Consider the following 20,780-nt stretch of genomic DNA (forward strand, 5'->3'; position numbering starts at 1 on the left):
GACCTGCCTCCAGAGTAGGAAAGCTCATAACCTTCCTTGGCAGTCTTCTCTGTCACCACTGCTTCCTAAAGTCTATTCTGAGTTGCTCATGCTGCAGCCTTAGCTGTTTTCACTTCTTTTCCTATGCTTTGGCTTTGGAAGGAGGCAATTGCAGGCAGCTTGAGCACGCTGCTGAAGGAATCGAAAGCATGGTTCAAGGGAGCTAGGAAAGGGACTCTTCCTGCTCAGCAACCTCCCAGAGAAACACCAGTCCTCTAGTGTACAATGGTAGCTCAGGACTCAGTGGTATGCACGTATTTTTGTCCATGTTCCCCTGGTTCCCCCCACTGCCGCCCTTTTCAATCATCATTGTCCTTTACCTCACACCAAAGGGCTCAGTGCCCCAGATGCCAGGGGCTGCTGGGAAAAGCCGGGCTCCCAAGGTCAGGGGGTTTGTTGGAGCCTAGACCCATGCCTAAAGGGCTTGTTTGACATCCTGCCTGACAGGATGGCGAGCATAGAGAACCAGACCTGCTTGACAAGCTGGGATGGGATCCTCCCATCGTTTCAGGATTATAGACATTGATAGGGACCCCTTTCTTTGGTGCAGATTCTTCTGAACCTCAGGCTAAGAAAGGGCTCCTTCCTCTTAGATGCTGTGGCCTCTCCCACCATGCAGGGGTCTCCAGTATGACCCACAGCTGGTAGCTCACTGTAATCACAACGTCCCCAGGCTCCATGAGTTGCTTCCTAACCTGAGGCCCACACTCACCCCTCTTGTGCTGGGGCTCTGGGGCTCCCGTAAAGGTAGCATGGGCTCTCAGACAGCATGGGCTCTTGTCACTCGGCTGTGGCCACACAGAGGCCAGGACCTTAGACTGCAGCTGGGCCTTCTCAGAGCTGAGCAGGCAGGGAAGGAGCTGCCCTTGGTGCCCTTGCTCTCTAAGAAGGCCAGGTGGTCAGGGCCCTGTGTCCTCTGACTGAAGCCAGCACCTCCGGGCCTGGCAAAGGAGTCGGAAGGCTCAGGCAGCCTCAGGCCTTCAGCTTGTGGAAAATGCCACGAAGTCCTGGGCTTTGCCAGGAGTGTCACACATCACAGCATCATGCACACACATGCGTGTACACACAACACACACACACACACACACACACACGTGTCAGCCTTATAAAGAGCTACTAGCCCCTTTCCCCACGGAAAAATAATCCTGGTCTGGGCCACTTTAAGGAGAAGGATTTTGCATTTTTAACTCCCTGGAGATCTGCAGGGGCCTGGAAAATTCCTCCCTGTCTTGGGGGAGTTTCATGGACACTTTGCATATATGTGTTTTACACAGACGCCAGCGACCAAACCCAAGCCAAACCCTGGAAAACAGCTGCTGAATGTACACAGGCTCCGCCTCTCAGACAGGCCTCCTAGCAGATCCCTCTGCCTGCGCCCTGGGTGAGGGGCGCCCGAGCCCTCCTGGCCATGGCAGCCCACAGAGGCGGAGACCACAGGAGCCGTGGGCCAGGCGGCTCCACCTTACTGTAACTTTTTACATTCTTCACAAACAAAAAGCACAACTCCACACGCACACTGTCTGGAAAGCACATTCAGACAGACTGCTTGAGGCACTTCTGAGTCCAGAAGAGGCGCTGGCTGGGGCCCGTTTTTTTGTTGGAATGGTTGTTATAAAATGTGCTGGTTGGTGCCACCAAAGGCTCCACTCTGGGGCGGGGAGGGCTGCTGACACCACTCCTGACCCCCAGGACGGGCTCATCGGCATGGACTCAGGGCCCGGACTCTCGCCCCTGGAGCAGCTCTGACACCTGCAGGTACCACGCCGGCCAGTCTCATCACTGAAGCGGTGAGATTTCTGCACCGACCTGGCCCAAGACCCCCTTCCCCTTTCTGTCAGCCTCCCCCCACCTCCTCCCTAGGGAAGCTCCCCCCCTTGCTTTATAAATCATTTTCTATGCTACCCATTCTCTCAGGAGGGGGTTAGAGCATGCGGGGCAAGCCTGCAGGGTTTCTTAGACAATACATTAATTTTTCCAAGCAACACTCCAAGAGAGGGCTTGAGGGGTGTTTAAATTAACGATGAATAAAATGCAGCCTGCCACCCCTTTGAGCTGTTTGCTTTTCGTCTGTCAAATCCGCCTGCCTCCCCATCTCCCTAATCACACCTCCTCTCGGGGGGGCCCCAAGAGATGTCAGCTCCGAGGTTGAGGATCGGGCCAGGGTGGCAGCGTCCCAGGGGAGTTACTTTACAAAACAACAGTGAAATCCATCTGAGCTAAGGGCACCAGTGGACCTTGCAGGCAGCCTGGCCAGACTGGGCCAAGGCAGATTCTGATGGCCAGGGCTGGAAAGAAGGTAGGTGCATGAGGAACCCAGCACTGGGGGAAATGACCCCAACTGTGGCCGTGGTTTCCAAGCCTGGCTGTGAACTAGATTCTCTGAAGGGAGCTTTGAAAGATATTGATGCCCTGGCCCCACTACCACTCCCCGATTCTGATTTCAATTTGAATGAGGAGGGGAGCAGGCAGGCAATGGAATTTTTTGGCAGCTGCCCCGGTGATTCTAAAGGGCAACCAGGGGGACTTCCCTGGCGGTCCAGTGGTTAAGACTCCGCATTTCCACTGCAGGAGACATGGGTTTGATCCCTGGTCAGGGAACTAAGATCCCACATGCCTCGCGGGCACAGCCAAAAAAAAAATAATAATAATAAATTAATTAATTAAAGGGCAACCAGGGTCTGAAACGTACACTCTAAACACAGAGCACTCACACTGTGGTGTGGAAAGGGCACGCATTCAGAAGCTAGGAGGTCTGGATTCTAGCTCCGCATCTGGCAGTCGGCTTCATCAGATCCTCAGTTTCCCCATCTCTAAAATGGGAGAATGATCTCATCCCCCCCACCACCACCCCCCACCTCACCATCACCTCGCAGGAGGCTGGGAATGACAAAAAGTGTAAATGCTCCACAAATACAGTATCACTGTTATAGAGGCATTTCATGATAAGAGACCAGGCAGCCCCTATTGCTTCTGCAGGGGGTCCTTTCTGTGGTGCCAGCTGGGGTAGAAGGCTGCAGCCAGATGATTGCTTCTGCCCACGATGCCTTTGCAACCCTCTCCTTTTTGGCACCTCTTTAATCACCATCGCCAAACTCCACTGAGACTTCCTCTCTCCTCCACAGCCCCCTCCCCAGATCATCTTTTTCCTTCAGTTTGCCCTAGAGATGAGAAGTAATTGACAGGTCACTCAAGTGCAGGCCCTGCCTGCCTCAATCTGCAAAATCACTCTCTGGCTCCCCCCAGCCCCAAAGATTTCATACAGCTGCAGTGATACACAGTGTACTATTTTCCATTCTGGTTTTTTGGTTTTGTTTTGTTTCAGTGCTGGTCAAAGCTATCAAATCGATTTCCTGATCTGCCTAGGAATTATACCCAGCAGTTTGAAAAACTCCAGCCTGTGGTGTTTCTGGAAAGAGGCCTTTCTCTTACCCTGCTTCCAGCTGAGACCCACAGGCTAGCTGTGGCATTGGACAGGCCTGGGCTCTGCTCACCCATCAGTCTTCCTCTCTCTTTGGGTCTCATGCCCCAGCTATGTAATCAATTCAGGTGGGTGTTTTAGCTCCATGAAGTGGTCCTTACCTTCCTTTCAAGCTCTAAGGCCTATGATTCCTATGACATTTTAGATCCCCAGCCAGCCATCCTGGATGGATTGCCAACCCTCTCCCTTTTATGGTCAGTTGGTCAGTTACCTTTCTGTTCTCCTGATGAGAAGATAAGAAAAAAAAAAAACTTATATTTACTTGGACAAGAGATTTGCATATTTTTCTCACTTAATCTCCTACCAACCTTGGGAATTTGGTACTTTCCCTTCATTTTGTCCTGGGTCAGAGGGGATAAGTAATTTGTTTAGTTTGGGGCCAGGACCCCCCCTGCCATGTTAGGAGCTGGAGAGACAAAGCGAGAAAGACAGCACAGCCCTTACTCCAGGCTTGTGGGAAGCTGACAGCGGACAGGGCCCCGCAGTTCTGCAGGATGAGCGCTCCTCGTCCGCGGGCAGGCTGGGCTGCCAGAAGCACCCACAGAGAGGCGGCCAGCCCGCCAGACAGTCAGGGGAGGCTCTCAGAGGCAGGCTGTCCAAGCTGAGCCCGAGAGGGGCCACGGTGAGCCGGCTGCAGAAGGAGCCCTTTGTGAGAAGACAGAGAGGAGAGCTGTGTGCAGTCCTGTGGGCCTGGAGCCTGCACAGTGCTTTCTTGACTGTAAGAAGTGGAGTCCCTGCAAAGAAAATTACTTTCAAGCCCCCTTCCTACTCCATTCTGAGAGAAATGTTCACAGAAGGGATGTTGGTGGAATCGCTCAAGAAAGGTTTAACCATAAGGCAACAAACGCCCGGTGATGAGCGCTCACTTCTGCCTCTCTGGCTTCTGCCTATCTGGCCAACTGTGAGCAGATCTCCTCCCCTCCCTAAGGTTCCTTTTCCATGTCAGCAAAGTGAGGGGCTGGCCTCTCAGCTCTGTAACTCTGAGGTTTGGGAGGAGAAATGTGAGAGTGCCACAGGGATTCTTATCAAGAACCACCGTTAGCTAACCTCAGCCATATGCCCAACCCAGCTTCAACAATTTGTCCCTGTTCTTCTTTGACCATGGACTGGGCTGAGGAGCACCAGCCATCTGGATGCAGGAGGGAAGGAACTGTGCCCCCTGAGGAATGGCCAGCTTCCTGCTGAAAGCTGCGGCTCCAGCACACCCACAACCCTGTAAGAACCTCCGCCAGCGCCGGGTCCTGGTTTTCATTTGTACCATTCTCTACAGCTGTGCTGTCCGATGCAGTAGCCGCCAGCCACGCACAGCTCGTTAATTTTAAATGAATTTAAATTAAGTGGAATTAAACATTCAGCTCTGCGGCTGCATTAACCACACTTCAAGTGCTCAGGAGCCACATGTGGCTAACGGCTACCATATTGGCCAGCACAGACGCAGACTATTTCTTCCACTGCTGCGAGGTCAGTGCTGCTCTAGAGGAGCTCTGCAATCAGAAAGCTTGAACCCCATGGGGGCTCTGCGGCCGGGGCTGGCGGAAGTTGAAGTGGAAGCTCTTCCCCAACCACCAGGCCCCACTGTGGTCTCCTCCACCTCCAAGTGGCCTCTTCTCCGTTGTCCCTATGGAAAGCCCTCCTGCTGCTGTTCACCAAGGGGCACCCACCCCTCCCCCATGCCTTGGTTACCCCTTGAGGCCTCCTTTAGGACTTTATACCACTGTGGGTGACATCCACATTGGTAACATGGGAGCCTCTCCCACCACAGCCCCCATAGATGTTGGGGCCATGGGTAGATTTCTTCGGGATGCATGTCCTCACACATGAGAGCCCCTGGTCCAAATACATATGTGCATGCACGGGCACACAAACATTTCTATTAAAAGCCTAGTTCCAGGAATTGCTGCAAGTAAGACATGAAGCAAAACTTCATAGAGCTGTTCCCTTTGATCTGAACATTCACTGAGGAATGTTCTGGCAGAGAGGGAACAAAAAAGGAGCATTTGCTTGATTCTGCAGATGGAGGAAAATGAGGCCTAGCAAGGAGAAGGTCACACAGCAATTCACTAGCCAATCTCCAGCAGAAGCCAGATGGCCTTCCTGCTTGGCCCACAGCTCTGTCCAGCCCATTTGCCTGGTCTTGTGTTCATTCATTCAACAAACACATATGAGCACCTATTGCGTGTATGCTTTGCGCTTAGCCCTATAGCACTTATAGTCAATAAGACATGAAGCCCTCCCACTGTGGTCGAGGAGCTATGACGTGGTGGTGGGTGACCACAGAAGGAGGCACAGCCAGGGCTTGGGGTTGAGCCCCATGCCCAGCACTGGGTGGCTCTGTACTTCACCCCAGCTCTAGTCCTGTGGCTCCCCATCCCTCATCTACTTTCCACCTGGCACAAAATAAGATACATCCTTCATTTATCAAAACTTCAGCAGCCAGTTAACACCAGAGTTTAGAGACCTCTTCTACTCACACCCCACCCTTTTTGCTCCTCCACCTAAAATTGCTCCAGATCAGGTTCTTAAAGACCCTCTCACACCCGGGTCGCAGTACTGCTGAGTTGCACTCAGTAGGCACAAACCATGATTGTGGGGCATGTTCATAGTTGGAATCATAGCTGTCTGCAGGTGAAACTTTAGGTGTGTTGAGAAGGCCTGTCAAAGTAGATCCTAGAGCCTTTGTCTTTGTCTGCCCAGGATGCTCTCCTGTTTCCTTCTTATGGGAACAGTATCCCTGTCACTCTATCCTTTGCGAAAAACTCCAGCCCATCTCCCTGTAGTCTAGCGGGCCTGTGGATCACAGGGTGCCTCCTGTGTTAGTTACCAATGCATTCAGCTGCAATTAACAGACAACTCAACAGAGAGTAGATTAAAGAAGCAGAAACAGGGTTTTTTTTTTTTTTTGGCTGTGTTGGGTCTTCATTGCTGCGCGCGGGCTTTCTCTAGTTGCGGTGAGCGGGGGCTACTCTTTGTTGCGGTGCGTGGGCTTCTCATTGCAGTGGCTTCTCTTGTTGCGGAGCACGGGCTCTAGGCACGTGGGCTGCAGTAGTTGTGGCACACGGGCTCAGTAGTTGTGGCTCACAGGCTCTAGAGCGCAGGCTCAGTAGTTGTGGTGCATGGGCTTAGTTGCTCCGCGGCATGTGGGATCTTCCCGGACCAGGGCTCGAACCCGTGTCCCCTGCATTGGCAGGTGGATTCTTAACCACTGCGCCACCAGGGAAGCCCAACAGGGGTTTATCTGATGAAGATAACCAGAAGTCTGGAGGCAGGTGGTGTGGGTGGTGCGTGTCTCGCTGATGCCCGCCGTACAGCCAGCTCCCCCTCTCTTCTGCCCTGGGGTCCTTAGCATGCTGGCTTTGGTCCTCATGCTTGTGACTTCAGTAGCTACACCTCCAAGTCTCACATCCATGTTACCAGCAGCAAGAAGTAGGAAGGGAGAATTCCCAGCGAGCCTTTTCCCAGGCTTCCCTAGGGACTTTCTGCTGGCATCTTATTAACCAGAAGAATGTCCCATGGTCACCACTACCTACAGGGGAGGCCAGGAAATGGTGCATTTTGCTTTCAATCCTCTATACAGGAGAACAGCAAGGGCAAGGGGACTGGGATGGTGTGGAGTAAGACCACCTACGGTCCCTGCCACCCTCCCCTCTAGGCTGGATCAATCATGGTCCCACATCCTTAAAGACACAATCATTGCTCTAAGGAAGGGCACATGCCCCTGGCCAGGCAAGCAGCTCCCTGGCCTTACAAGGACTGGAGGTGATAGAGTGGCCCTTTCTTCTCTTGGAATACAAGTTAGGCTAGTACACCAGTCAGGGTAAAGCTAATACAACAGAATTCAGTTCAGCTGGTTTAAGCAGAAATAATTTATTGTAGGTGATAAACTCTGACCTGGTCACTCAGCCCACTGACACTGACAACCTGACAGAGTTACATACTACGACTCAGGCATGTCACAGGGCACTGATGCCATAGTCCCCGGGCAGGGTCTTATGTGCTTAGGAGAGACATCTGGACACCATAATCCTGAGACAGGCACCACTCGTACACAACAGGCCACCACCATTCCCCAAATGCTTACACAGCCAACAAATCCAGCCAATATCACTCAGAGATTTTGCTTTCCTACTATGGGACAGAGAGGGAATTTGCAGCCTTTTTTTTTAAACTGAGGTATAATTGACATATAACATTATATTAATTTCAGGTGTATAACATAATAATTTGATATTTGTATATACTGCAAAATGATCACCATGATAATTCTCATTACCAGCTGTCACCATACAAAGTTACAAGATTTTTGTTCTTGTGATGAGAACTTTTAAGATCTACTCTCTCAGCAACTTTCCGCTATGAAATATAGTATTATTAACTGTAGTCACCATGCTGTGCATTACAGCAGTCTTCTGGTTTTAAAAGACCTTCACCAATTCTCCTCCTCAAGAACCTCATCCAGGGAATTCCCCGGTGGTCCAGTGGTTAAGACTCGGTGCTTTCACTGCTGTGGGCCCAGGTTCGATCCCTGGTTGGGGAACTAAGATCCCACAAGCTGCAGGGCACATCCAGGAAAAAAAAAAAAAGATTCTCATCGAAACGGCCTTAACGGCCTTCCTAGACCCTGTCCTGGATCAGGTTTCCTTCTTGGCAGAAAACTTTTTCACTCAGCACTCTACTTTTGGTCTCTGATGGGCTTCATTTTTTAATTTAACCTGGGCTGTTAAATGGCCCATCACTGGGAAAGCTGAAAAGACTCTAGGTTGGGCTCTCAGGACCAACTCTCAGGAGAGACACACCCACAGGGTGGTGCTATCTCTCTTATGACCAGGAAGCAGCCCTTTTCATGAAGGCCACCATGATCAAGAAGCCACTCCCCAAAAACCAGATACACCCGCTTGCCAACAGAAAGCAGCAGAAGCATGGGCTCTACCTCCAATCTTGTGCAGGTGCATCTAACATTTGGAATCTCATCCAGAATGGTAGCTGCAAGAGAGTCTGGGAAGTGTAGTTTTCAGCCTTCTAGCCTCTGCAGTACAGGACAGCCTGCTACGAGGAGGGTGGAATAGATGCTGAATGCCTGTCTGCCACATTCTGCCGGCAGGGGCTGTCAGCCAGCGATCAACCCCCTCCTCTGCCACATGGAGGGTCTGCCTACAGGAGGGGAGAGGGAAGCCACCGTGCAGAGGAAGCAGAGGAAGCAGAGGCTGGCCTAGCCGCCTGCCTGAGCCCAGCTGTGCTCCCTGAGGCCTAGTGCCTGCAGTTCTTCCTCCAAATCTGGGAGCTTCCTCAGCCTTTCTTTACCGGTGTTAACCTGTAATTTCCCCCTTTGCCTGTGGGCTGAGTTAGGTTATCCTGCAACCGAAAAGGTTTGGGCTAACACTGTCTCTTTACCTTTGCCTGTGGGCTGAGTTAGGTTATCCTGCAACCAAAAAGATTTGGGCTAACACTGTCTCTTTACCCCAAATTAACTTGTTCCCTGTTCTTTGAGGGTTGAAATGCCTTTTACAGCAATAGCCACTTTCATAGGGAAGTTCAGTCTTGGAATGCAGACTCGATAGCCACTTTCATAGGAAAGTTCAGTCTTGGAATGCAGACTCGCTCCAGGAGAGTGAGTACAATAACATTTCACACTAAAGTGTAAATGACTGACAATGGAGCCTCTCCTGAGACCAGGTTCTGATGGAGCAGAGGGAGGGAAAAGCCCTGGCTCCTGGCATATGGAGATGGGAGCTCTACTGATCCGACAAAGGCCACAGAAAAGGCCATTTGATGGCATCATGGATCAACCTTGCTGACTCAGGCTTCAGAGAACTGAAACTGAATAGAAGCCCTAACACTCCTTCCCTTAAAAAACAAATTTCCAGCCATCCCCTGTAACATTTCTAACAAATGCTCAGTCTCCTGTGTTGACTTAGTGTTTATGTGACAGGGTCTCTGCCAGCCCGGCTTCTAATTCTATTAACCAAACACCCCAACATTCGCAGGAAATCTCTCAATCTGTCTCTCTCTTCCATGTTCCAACTTCCCCAGATTCTCTTCTGAGCATCCAGAGCTTGGGGCAAGAGGGTGGCGGGAGGGAGATTCCTCCTGGCTAGAAAGCCAGGGGCATCTCTGTTCCAGAAACTTGGAAGGTCTGCCCCTCCCCAGCCCTCCAATTCTCACCCCACTCTCCCTAACAAGGAATTTTCTTTTTCATTGGTTAAAAATCGAAATAATAGAAAGCGGAAAAAGTATTACTATTGCAATTTTATTCATCCTAAACCAGTTAATGAAAATGATGCAAAAATGCTGGAGGCAGAGTCAAGCTTTCTGGCCCGGAGATGTCTTAGGGTGCAGCCTTCTCCTGGATGTTACAGTCCCCCTCAACCCCTTTTCCTGAAGGCAGCAAGACCCCCTCACTCCTCCCACAGCCTCACGCAGTGAGCGCCCCATCCTCTCTGCACCGTGACTGTGGGGCCCGCACGCGGACTCCAGGCTGGGCTCACACCCGCTGCTCCATCATTGATGCAATGGAGGAGTTTCACTCCTGCTGCAGAAACTCCAGAGAGATTTGCCACCAATTTCAGTGCCCCCTTGGAGGCAGTGGTGAAATAAGCCATCTGACCACAGAAGGAGCAAGACGAGTATCACTGCCATCTTATTGCCTGCTCCAGCTCACCCACTGCACACTGGGGAAACTGCTTAGAGCCACACAGGCAAGCAGCTTGTGGATGAGGCCAGATTCCAGCCTGAGTTGGCCACCTCTCTTCTGGATGGGAGATCCAAGAAATCCTCCCAAACTACAGATGCCTGCATAGCCCACCATGGTTTAGTCTGACCCTCCTGTGTTACAGATGAGGAGCCTAGGTGGAGAGAAGTGACTTGGCCAGAGTCTCTTGGCTGTATGTGGGAAAAGCCTGGACCAGAAGCACATCTGCTGGCACCTCTGGCAGAGAGCCTCTGCTTTTTCCATAGCCAGGGAGAACATGGCCTTGATCCATACCCCCAAGGGGATGCTCTCCTCCGCTGCTTACAGGTTCCCTCTCTTCTAACATTTCTCACTTCAAGGCCTTCAAGGTCTAACCCCAGGTGACCCCAGCCCGCCTGGAGAGTCCCCCAGACAGTTGCCCGGAGAGTCATCCAGATCCACAGTAGACTTTGTATGAACAAGAAATACACCTCTGGGGCTTCCCTGGTGGCGCAGTGGTTGAGAATCTGCCTGCTAATGCAGGGGACACGGGTTCGCGCCCTGGTCTGGGAAGATCCCACATGCCGCGGAGCAACTAGACCCGTGAGCCACAACTACTGAGCCTGCGCGTCTGGAGCCTGTGCTCCGCAACAAGAGAGGCCACGATAGTGAGAGGCCCACGCACCGTGATGAAGAGTGGCCCCCGCTTGCCGCAACTAGAGAAAGCCCTAGCACAGAAACGAAGACCCAACATAGCAGTCAAGCAATCAATCAATCAATAAATTAAAACTTTAAAAAAAAAAAAAAAAAGAAATACACCTCTGAAATGTCAAGCCACTGAAATGTGGGGACTGTTTGTTACTGCAGCTTCACATTGCTTATCCTGACCGGTACACACTGTTCATCTATAGTTGTTCTCATCATGGTTGAGTGTATGTCCCCACCTGCTCCAGAAGCTCATGATCTCCCCCAAGAACAAGGCCAAATTGTCCCCCCTTTTACTGTTTACTTGGACAAGTCACAGCCTTGTTGGGGATTGCTTTTCTCAACCATAAAGTGGAGTTTAAAATGTTAGCCCATATCTCTTAGGGATTTTGTGAAAATAAAAAGAGACATAGCTTGGAAACAGCACAATTGTTAAGTATAAAATCTCTTTACTCCCCATTTCTCCATCATCAACCCCCGACCCCATGTGCCCCAGTGTCCGTGTCAGGGCCCAGTCCCCACCAGTGCTTACTTGCTGCTCACTGAAAATGAAGTGACCAGCACACCACCTGAGACATTCAAGAAAAGGTGCAACCCCCAGGCAAGTCAGCAGCTGCCTCTGGGTTGAGATTTCAGGCATCTCTTCCCCAGCTTCACCAATGGTACCACTTGAAGAAAAAACAATGCTCCTCCACCAGCATCTTGGTGCTGAAAATTGGCAAGACCACCTGCTGTAGGACTTTGGAAACAAACATGAGGCTCAGACCTCAGCTCCTTTTCTCAGGGGTCCCCAAGACCACCCTCAGGTCCAATGATTCACTAGAAGGACTCACAGAACTCAGACAAGCTACTCTACTCACAGTTGTGGGTTATTACAGTGAAAGGATACAGATTAAAATCAGCAAGAATCCAGGAGCAACCAGGTGCAAGCACCCAGGCGTCGTCTCCCAGCAGAACCACATGAACAGCACTTAATTCTCCCAGTAATGATGTGTGACAACATGTACGAAGTATTTGCCGACAAGGGCCGCTCACCTGAGACTTGGTGTCCAGGGTTTTCATGAGGGTCAGTCACGCAGGCAGGGAGCACCCACGGACTGACCTTAGCTACTCAGCCTTCAGCCCCTCCAGAGAGCAAACCAACACAGCACTGCCCAGGGCCCAGGTGATCACCATGAATCACACTGTTAGTGTAAACTATGTAGCGTGGCTCGAGTTTCCAGGTGTGCAAAGACACTGCTATCAGGCAGGATCTTCCAAGGGCTCAGAGGTTATCTCCCCGGAGCAGCTCAAGGGCCAGGCCTTGGAGAACGTGCAGATGTGAGCACCCCCAGCCTGCTGGTAGACCCTTTCCCGCACACACCTGCACCCGGGCCCAGTTCTTCATTGGAAGGTGGACTCTGCCTCCCTGGGTCATGCCAGCAGAGGCCAGTGGCCAAAATGGGCAAGAAGAGCACCGGAAGCACAGCTGGGCTCGGCTCCATGGCCCCTCCCAGCAGAGTCAGCACCAGATCCCAGCCCCACAGACCCTCTCTTCCCCAAACAGGGACCTAAGGGGCTGATGTGTTCTCTTTGGTGGTCATAAAAATTGTCCTGCTGCGGCCATCAGAGGTGACCCTTATCCCTTCTACCTCCTGCCTCTCCATGTGAGTGGGAAGGACCCTGACATGCTCCTTTTACACACCCACTGGTGACGTCACTCTGCTGTATCATTTTCACACACATCCCATTTTCAGCTCTTCTGGAAGGTAGAAGTTCTCTCTCTACCAGTGTCACAGCCCCTAGTAATGTCCCCAAGAGCAGGCCCGGCTGTCTCTTTTTCCCATAGCTCTCTCACTCAAGGAACCAGGGACAATGCATATCAAAGGGTACTCACATGGCACTACACAGTGTCATATCCAAAAGTACCTCTCCCCACAGAATTCCAAGGTCCAGTGCAAGTGCCTTAAGTCTTTGCAACCTCATAAGGAGTTTCTTCTCTACCTTGTCAACATCCTGGTGGATGGAGGGGGCGATCTCATTCCTCCATCTTGGGGCTGTTTTCCCCCTGCCAACTCCAAAAGCCACAGGGACCCCTGATCCCTGTACAAAGATATGCCAATACTGCCTGGGCCTGCCAGAGCTGCCACGTAAGCAAATGAGCCCTCCACAGGGATGCAAGTAAAACAGGGTTATAATACTCCATGCCCAAAAGATGACATATGAGAAAAATTATGTCTACCATTGGAGGCCTGATGAATAGAAATGAGGAGGATTACTATTCTTTTGCTGACAGAAACTTTTTCTGCACAATATGACTTGAAGTGTAAATAACCAGGGAGAAAGGAGATACCGTGATTTCCACTTATACTACCACACAGATAGATGACTGACAATAGAACCCTTGCATGGGGCTGTTTATGGCAAAGCTAAAGGCAGAAATAGCAGGCCTCACTGGTACCACAAGGGGCTGGGGGTGGGGAGGGGGTGGGAGGGCACAAAGGTCCAGCAGCTTTGTGGTTTGTCAGAAGCTCAGAAGCCCAGCCTCAAAGAGACAGAGCAGTCCTGGCAGACGGTTCCATCAAGGGTGGGCCTGCTGATGGAGCCTCACCCCACAAGTCACCTAGACAGGGCTTCTGGGAGGGACGGGCCCACAGCCAGGGTGGCGGTAGGCTTTGGGGTCAAACCACAATCATGCTGGGCTGTCACACCAAGGATTCAGTCTCCAGAACCGAATCCACAGGCTGGGCTCCCAAACCGCTCTGCCCACTGGCTCCCAGCCGGCTGCATCTCCTCTGAGAGTGACACCAGGCCCGGCAAACATTGTTCCTGGGCAGCCCCCAGCTCCCGCAATGAGACCTCATCTCACTCCTCCTCTGAGGCCTGTCCATCAGGTGACACCTGCTCTCAGCTTTTACACTCTGGAATAAGCACTGAGAAAGGGGTGATCTGCTGCCTGGGGGAAGGCAGGGCTGGGGGACATGGGAGGGGAGAAGGACCAAGATAGGCAGGGCCAGCTGGCCTTGGCCTGGGCCCCACCGGTTCCAGCACACAGCATTCCAGGACAGGTCTGTTGAGGCCACACCTGTCCTCAGACTCCTCTCAAACCAAGGAGGAGAAGAGTCTTCTGAGGCTGACACTTGAGTCACCCAGGCCTGGTGGAGGGCAGCTCTTCCCTCAGCCCCTACTGCAGACCCTCGGTCAAGCCCGAGCGTACTCCACTTTAATCCACTTTAATCCAGCACCCACATGCTTTCTGAGTCAATGCTCTGAGTAAACAACATCATAAAAATCAACTTTTGGTGTCTACTTGGTGCTGGGTTGACTTCTAGAGTGTGGTGTGATTTTCTATTCAGACTGACCTGGATGAGGGTCCCATTAAGCAAACTCCTTAACCTCTCTTAGCATCAGTTTCAACATCTTGAAATGGAAAAACAAACCTACCTTACTGCATTGGTGTGAAATGATATTATAAAGTGCCAGACACAGTGTTGAGCACAGACATTCAGTTCCCTTCTTATCTCCCTTTATCAATCCACAAATTCTACTTTTCCTGTGCCAACCTGACTATAAGGGGCTACCCAACCAACCATTCATCCATTGATCCAGCCATTCACTGTTCCACCCATCTACCCATCCATCTATTCATCCATCCATCCATCTACCCATCTACCCATCCATCCATGTATCTATATTACATCATTTTTTGAGCACCTTCTATGTACAAGCCACTGCAAGTTGTCCACAGAAGTGAAAATTAAATATTAAGACCAAGATACAAACGACTTGGCAGAAAGTGAAAAGTGTCTTAAGGGAGGTACAGAGAAAGTGTTGGGAGATTAAACATTCCCAGACCTCTCTTCAAGCTCCAACAGAAGGCAATTGCCAGGATTACATCTGATTTGATAAAACATTTCCTTCTCTAATGGACACCACTAGGACATTTTTCTCCTCCTGCACAAGGAAGAAGCCTCAGAGTCTCATTTTCCTAACCTGGGCCCTGGCTTTGTCTCGGCTTTCCGTTTCCTGTGTTCAGCTCTCAGTTGCTCCACTGAGGACAATGTACAGAGTCCAGATTCCTTCCAAGATCTTAATTGGACCGTCCACGAGGGAATGTGAAACCACCACGAGCTAAATGAGCAGATGATGGATACATTAAAGACAGCTGCCTCAGGCCAGGCATTCCCCTACACTACAGTCTGCCAGAGAGCCCATTAAGTGAGGGCTTTGCAGCACCAGCAGCCAGCCTCCACCTCCTTAAAAACTTCTCCCCGCCACCTGAGTTCTGCCCAAACTTAAGGCAACCCCTGGAAGAGTTAGGGGAAAAGTATCTCCCTACAAAAGTGCCTGATAAACAGCGTGGGGCAGCATTTCTCAGCTGATAAAAGAGGAAAATCTTACAAATTCTGTTGCCACAGTGAGAAACAAGGACCCATCAACATGATGAATGAAACACCCCATCATCTCTGCAGGCCACTACCCACCAGGAATTTGATCGCAAGATTCCTGCAAAGACATTGCTGAGAAAATGCTGCCAGTGCGGCTAGTGGGGTTGTTTAGGGTTGCAGATTTAGAGACAGGAGACCCAGCTCTGCCACTTACCAGCCGTGTGAGTTTGGGCAAGGCCCTTCACCTCTCAGAATCTCCATTTACTAGCGGGTAAGCAGGGAAAGCACCCACCTCGCCTCCATCAGCCGGCCGGCTTGCTTGCGACGGTGCTCTCTCCGGGCGCCAGCTCACTGGGGCGGGAGGCATGGTGGGGACGGTCCTCCCATCTCTCGTGAGCTCAGTGACCTTAGGCAAGTAGCATCTCTTTCCTGAGCCTCCGCTTCCGTGTTTGTGTAGTTTACAGGTTTGCGTGCGGATTAAATGAGACGCGTAGCGCACACCAGGTGCTCATTGGTTTTTGTTCCCTTCCCCCGCCCCCCGGCTTTGCTGTCCACACTCAGCGGAGTCCCCTCAGCCTAGAACAGGAGGCACAGGGCTCCCCTGGATCCCGAATGCTGAGGCCAACCGAATACTCTGGTGCCCCCCCTCCTTGACTAACACCTCTGAGGCCTTAGGATGACTTCTACTTGGAAACCAAGCCAGGCTCAGTAGCTTACGGCTCCTAGAAAATGATTTTCTGAAACCCTTCCTCCTTTCACTGCCCCACCAGCCACCAATTCACGCCCCAGTTCAGCATCCTTTTCCAGACTTGAGAATCACCTTCATTCTTTGTGCCTCAGCACAAAGAGATCCCCTTCTCCTCAGAGGCCTTTGTGGTAATGAGAACCAGACGCCCCTCTGAGCAGATAAAGGCCAGACCAGGGCGACTGGTGGAGTGAAGGCGGCAGTGTCGCCCCCTCAGCCACGAGCTGGCCACCCCCATGCAAGGCGCAGAACTGCCCCATCACTGTTCCTGTTCCTTCCGCTTTCTCCCCCTCCCCCTCCCCTCCCTCCCCTCCCTCCAGCGGCCATGTTAGCGGCAGCTGACACTTATTGAGGGGTCGCCAGACGCCGTGCTCCGCTTTTCCCGAGGCATGTCTCTTCTGATCCTCGCAAGCCTCCAAAAAGAAGTGTGTGGCCATGTGCCCTTTTCTTCAGCCCAGCACCCCTTCTTCACTTCCTTGCATCAGGGCACTGCCCCCCATTTCCTCTAAGAAGCCCCTCCCCCATGCTGCATGGTTCTGGTAGCCTTTGCCTCACGTCAAGGTGATTGAAATCCTTCCTGGGACTTTACATGTGGACCCTAAAGAGAGAGGCCCTCTTTTCTCTGGATTGAGAGTTGTAAGGGTATGAAGGCCTCCTGCCTGTCACATGAAGGAACCTGAGGACGAGGACAACACCCAGACAGGAAGGGATGAGGGAGGGAGGGAGGCCAGCCGGCACTGCTCCAGTTTCCAGCAGCTCCGACCCCAGATGTCTCTTTTTGTATAAATTGGTATAGGTTGGCTTTCTCTCACCTGAAAGCAAAAAAGTTCTGATTATTCGTAGATAGGTATGTTAGATAAATTCTATTATCATCCTCAATTTACAGAGGTGGAAGATGAGGTTAAGGTTCTGAGGTCCAGAGACAGAACAAAGATTTTTGCATGAATATATTTCATTCTAAATGAGTGCCCAATGTGGCCATACACTGAATGCTGTGCAAATACAACAGTGGAGAAAGGGTTGTTCTTCTCTTAGAAGTAACAGCCTAGGGAAGAGGTGCAGTCACATGTTACTGATATAACCCCACTTTATTCAAATCCACGTATGCAAAGCCATATTTACGGTCTGCATGATGCTTCAAAACAACTCACAGCAGAGTTGCCCTAAACAGTGGATGCCTGAATAATTCACAGAAGCATAAGTCTCTTATGTCTCTTTTGAGGCCCATTAGGAGTTGGCTGTCATGGGTTTTCACTCTGGCTCAGAACGAAATCTGTGCATGAATCATCCAGGGACCCTTTGGTCACCAGCAACAGAAACTGCACTCAAAGTAACTTAGCCAAAAGGGAATTGGTTGGCTTGGTGACTCAGAGCCCAGGGGTGGAGCTGCCCTCAGAAACCCCAGGGACCACAACAACATGGTCAGCCTGCTTTTGCACCTTTCCCCCACCAACAACTAAGAGCTCTCCTCTCTCTGGATGTTGACTCGATTTTTCCTGCTGCTGCTGGGCTCCATGTGATGATGGCTGGGTGGGTGAGGGAAGATGAAGGGAGGGGAGGGGCATGCCCATAGACAGTTCTGGGTAAGCAACATCCCAAACCATCTTGAAGGAGAGCTTCCTTCTAGTAGGAAGCTTGGCTCATTGGCCCACCTCTATGGCCAGGAAAATGGGCCCTGTGACTGGCAGCCCCTTTGGAACTACATAGAGGGGCTTCACCAAGAAAGGTGGGGAGGGAGGGGATGGTGAACAGACAAAACATCAGACATCACCTCACTGTCAAAGTGGATTAGAGTTTGTGGAAGGCTCAGTGGAGGATGTCCAGTAAAGCCTCCCCCCAACACCCTGGGATGGGGGCACACAGCTGCTTACCATCTCCATTCCTGGCAATTCCACTTCATACCACCTGTGTGGCCTCGGTTCCTTGGTTTCCTCATATCTAAATCCAGCGTTTGAACTTGGCAGAGTTGTCTGAAGACCCTCCCAGCGCTGATCATCCAAGGACTGTCACAGCGACAAGACATGAAGCCCTCCTGGGAAAGGGGTCCCTGCCACAGCGTGAGCCCCAAACTGTGCAGGAGCTGGTGCTAAAGTAGCTAAAGCGGGGGGCTGGCCAAAGGCAGGGGAAAGGGCCGAAGCCAGGACCGGAGGCCAGCCCTCGCAAAGATCAGGAAGCAGCTGGGCTTGGCATCACTGGAAGATCAAATTGCTTGTGGGTGAGGAAGAACTGGCATCAGACTGTTGGAAGTGGTGAAGGTGCTCCAGGAACTCGGTCCTCAGTCTGCCTGGACTATTGGGGAGAATGTGGGGCCAGGATGGCAGGGATCTGGAAGCTCCAGGAAGGAACCAGAGAGGGTAAAAGCTACATGTATAGAGGAAGCAACTCAGCTTCAGGCCGAGGAGGTTGGGCCTCTTCTTACTTGGCTGTTGTGCTGCCAGGGCCCAGGTGAGAAGTACAGAGAACATCTTCAAGCTAATAAGAGGACGAGTCCCCAGGGCTTCCAGGGGATGGTGCCCTCTCTGAGCTGTCACCTGGGACCTCTGGTGACCACAGAATCTGGGCAGGAGTCACCATCGGACTAGCCCCAGGGGAGATTGTGATGCTTCCATGTCCCTCGCTAGGTAGACAGAATTGCCCACCAACCCCTGAGACTCGGAGAAAGGGCTGCCTTTAAAACCTGTGAAGCCAGTTGAGAATAGAAGTCGACTTCACATAAGGAGGAACCAAGAGATAGATGTGGATTGATTCCAAGTGGTCTGAGAGACAATATCATTAAGAGAGCCACAAAAATCTACTGAGAAAAGTCAGAAGAAAGCAGAAATGGCCTCAAAACACCCTTGGAGGTGACCCTGGGGCCTCCGTCAGCAAGACTGTGGGAAGGAAGGAGTCTGGCCAATGACTGTAGGTCCTGAACTGGCCGCTCTGCCTGTAGCCTGCCCGCCAGTGAGTGTCCTTGAAGCATGATCGCCTCCCCAAAGGGAAGATGGCACTTCCAGCGCCGCCCTTTAGAAAAAGGACACAACTCCTAGAAAAATAAAACTATTCTTTTTTCCAGCTCATTTATTTTCTGGCTTGTCAGTTCTCACACCAAGGGAAAAACTGGGAGAGTAGGGGAGAGAAAAGGATCATCTTAGTAAGTATTACGGTCTCTGGAAAGTCTGCAAACAAGGTACAAGTATAGTAATTACCACTTGGACCTGGTACTCAAAAATCAGTTCAGGTTCATTATTTCTAACTAAGTTAATCAATCCCAAGAGGAGGGGAGGAGAGAAACAATTTCTGAATACATAAAAATTTATCATCCATTTCTCTTTTACTTAATGACCCTGTGTGAAGTGGCTCCACCTGGAACTCAGTGTCTGACTGAGAAGCTCTGCGGTCAGAGGTGCTGGAGGGTCAGGAGGCTCACCCTCCAGGACAGCTCTGCCACCAACCAGCCATGAGGTCATCGGCACATCACCCGCCCTCTGCATCCTGTGGAGGGTCATCTTGTTCCATCTGTGCCAATGTTCAAGTGCTCCGCTACCCTTCACGACAGCACAGAGGGAGAAGTATCTGCATGGGGCCACATTAGAGTCCCTGCTCCATGGTGTCAGTGACCCAAGTCCCCAGCGAGCTCATGCTCTGTGCACAAGTCTTTCCTAAGAAACTACTCCATGCCTGCTGTGCTGAGGTCCTGAGTTTTTAGCTTAGTTGGGTTCAGTGGAAACAGGATTACAGAACAGAGTGGAGTCCAAAGAAGCTATTATTCGGGAAAGAGAAGGAAAGAACAGAAGCCAAGACATGCTTTGAGAACAAACAAATTAAATAATAATAATAGTAATAAATTAACATTTAGACAAGGTGGGGCTTTGAAGATGGTAGGCTGAAGAGGAAACATCATCATCCCAAAGCACCAAATCCTTGCCATTCCCAAAACACACTTTTCAAAATGAGTTTGGTCCAACTGCCCCCTATGAGGTAGGGAGGACAGCCAAAAGACTCCATTTCCTGGCTTTCTCTGTGTGGACACATGACTTAATTCTGGCCAAGAAGATGTAAGTGGAAGCAATGTGTACAACGTCCACGATTCCTTAAAGCTAGGAAGAGCATCCTTACACCTTCCTCCTTCCTGCTGCCTGAAATGTGGGTGCACTGGATGGAGCCCCAGCAGTCACCTTGGGCCATGAGGGGACCTTGGGAAGAGAATCCAAGCACAGCAGAGAAACAAGCTTGAAGAATCAGGGTCCCTGATGCTCATAGAGCCACCTTACCTAGTTTTCCTCCCTCCAGATTTCTTTCACATGAAAGAAAAATAACTTCCACCCTAATCTACTCATGTCTGATGATCTTTGGAGAGTCACTTATCTTCTCTACACCCCAGCTTCCTCATTTCTAAAATGAACAGTATTTACCTAATAGATTGAGAATAAACTGGGTGCCAGACACATAGCTATTATTACATCTTATTTAAGCTACTATTTTTAACAGCTTTATTGAGATATAAACTTACATACCAGTTTGCCTGTTTAAAGTATACAACTCAGCATACTTACAGAGTTCTTCAATTATCACCATGATTTCATTTTAGAACATTTTTATCATCCCCTAAAGAAAGCTTGTACCCATTATCAGTCACTCCCCATTTCTGCCTCTGCCTCCCCAGCCCTAGGTATGTTTTGTTTTTAATAGTAAATTCTTTTTAGTCACAATTTTAAGGGTGCTTGAAGATATTCTGTAATATTAGATAGTCCTTGATTTAAGGTAAGACAGTCATTTTCAATTTAATATTGATTTTATCAA

This window comes from Balaenoptera ricei, chromosome 13 (genome assembly GCF_028023285.1).
Source record: "Balaenoptera ricei isolate mBalRic1 chromosome 13, mBalRic1.hap2, whole genome shotgun sequence".
NCBI classification, from domain to species: Eukaryota; Metazoa; Chordata; class Mammalia; order Artiodactyla; family Balaenopteridae; genus Balaenoptera; species Balaenoptera ricei.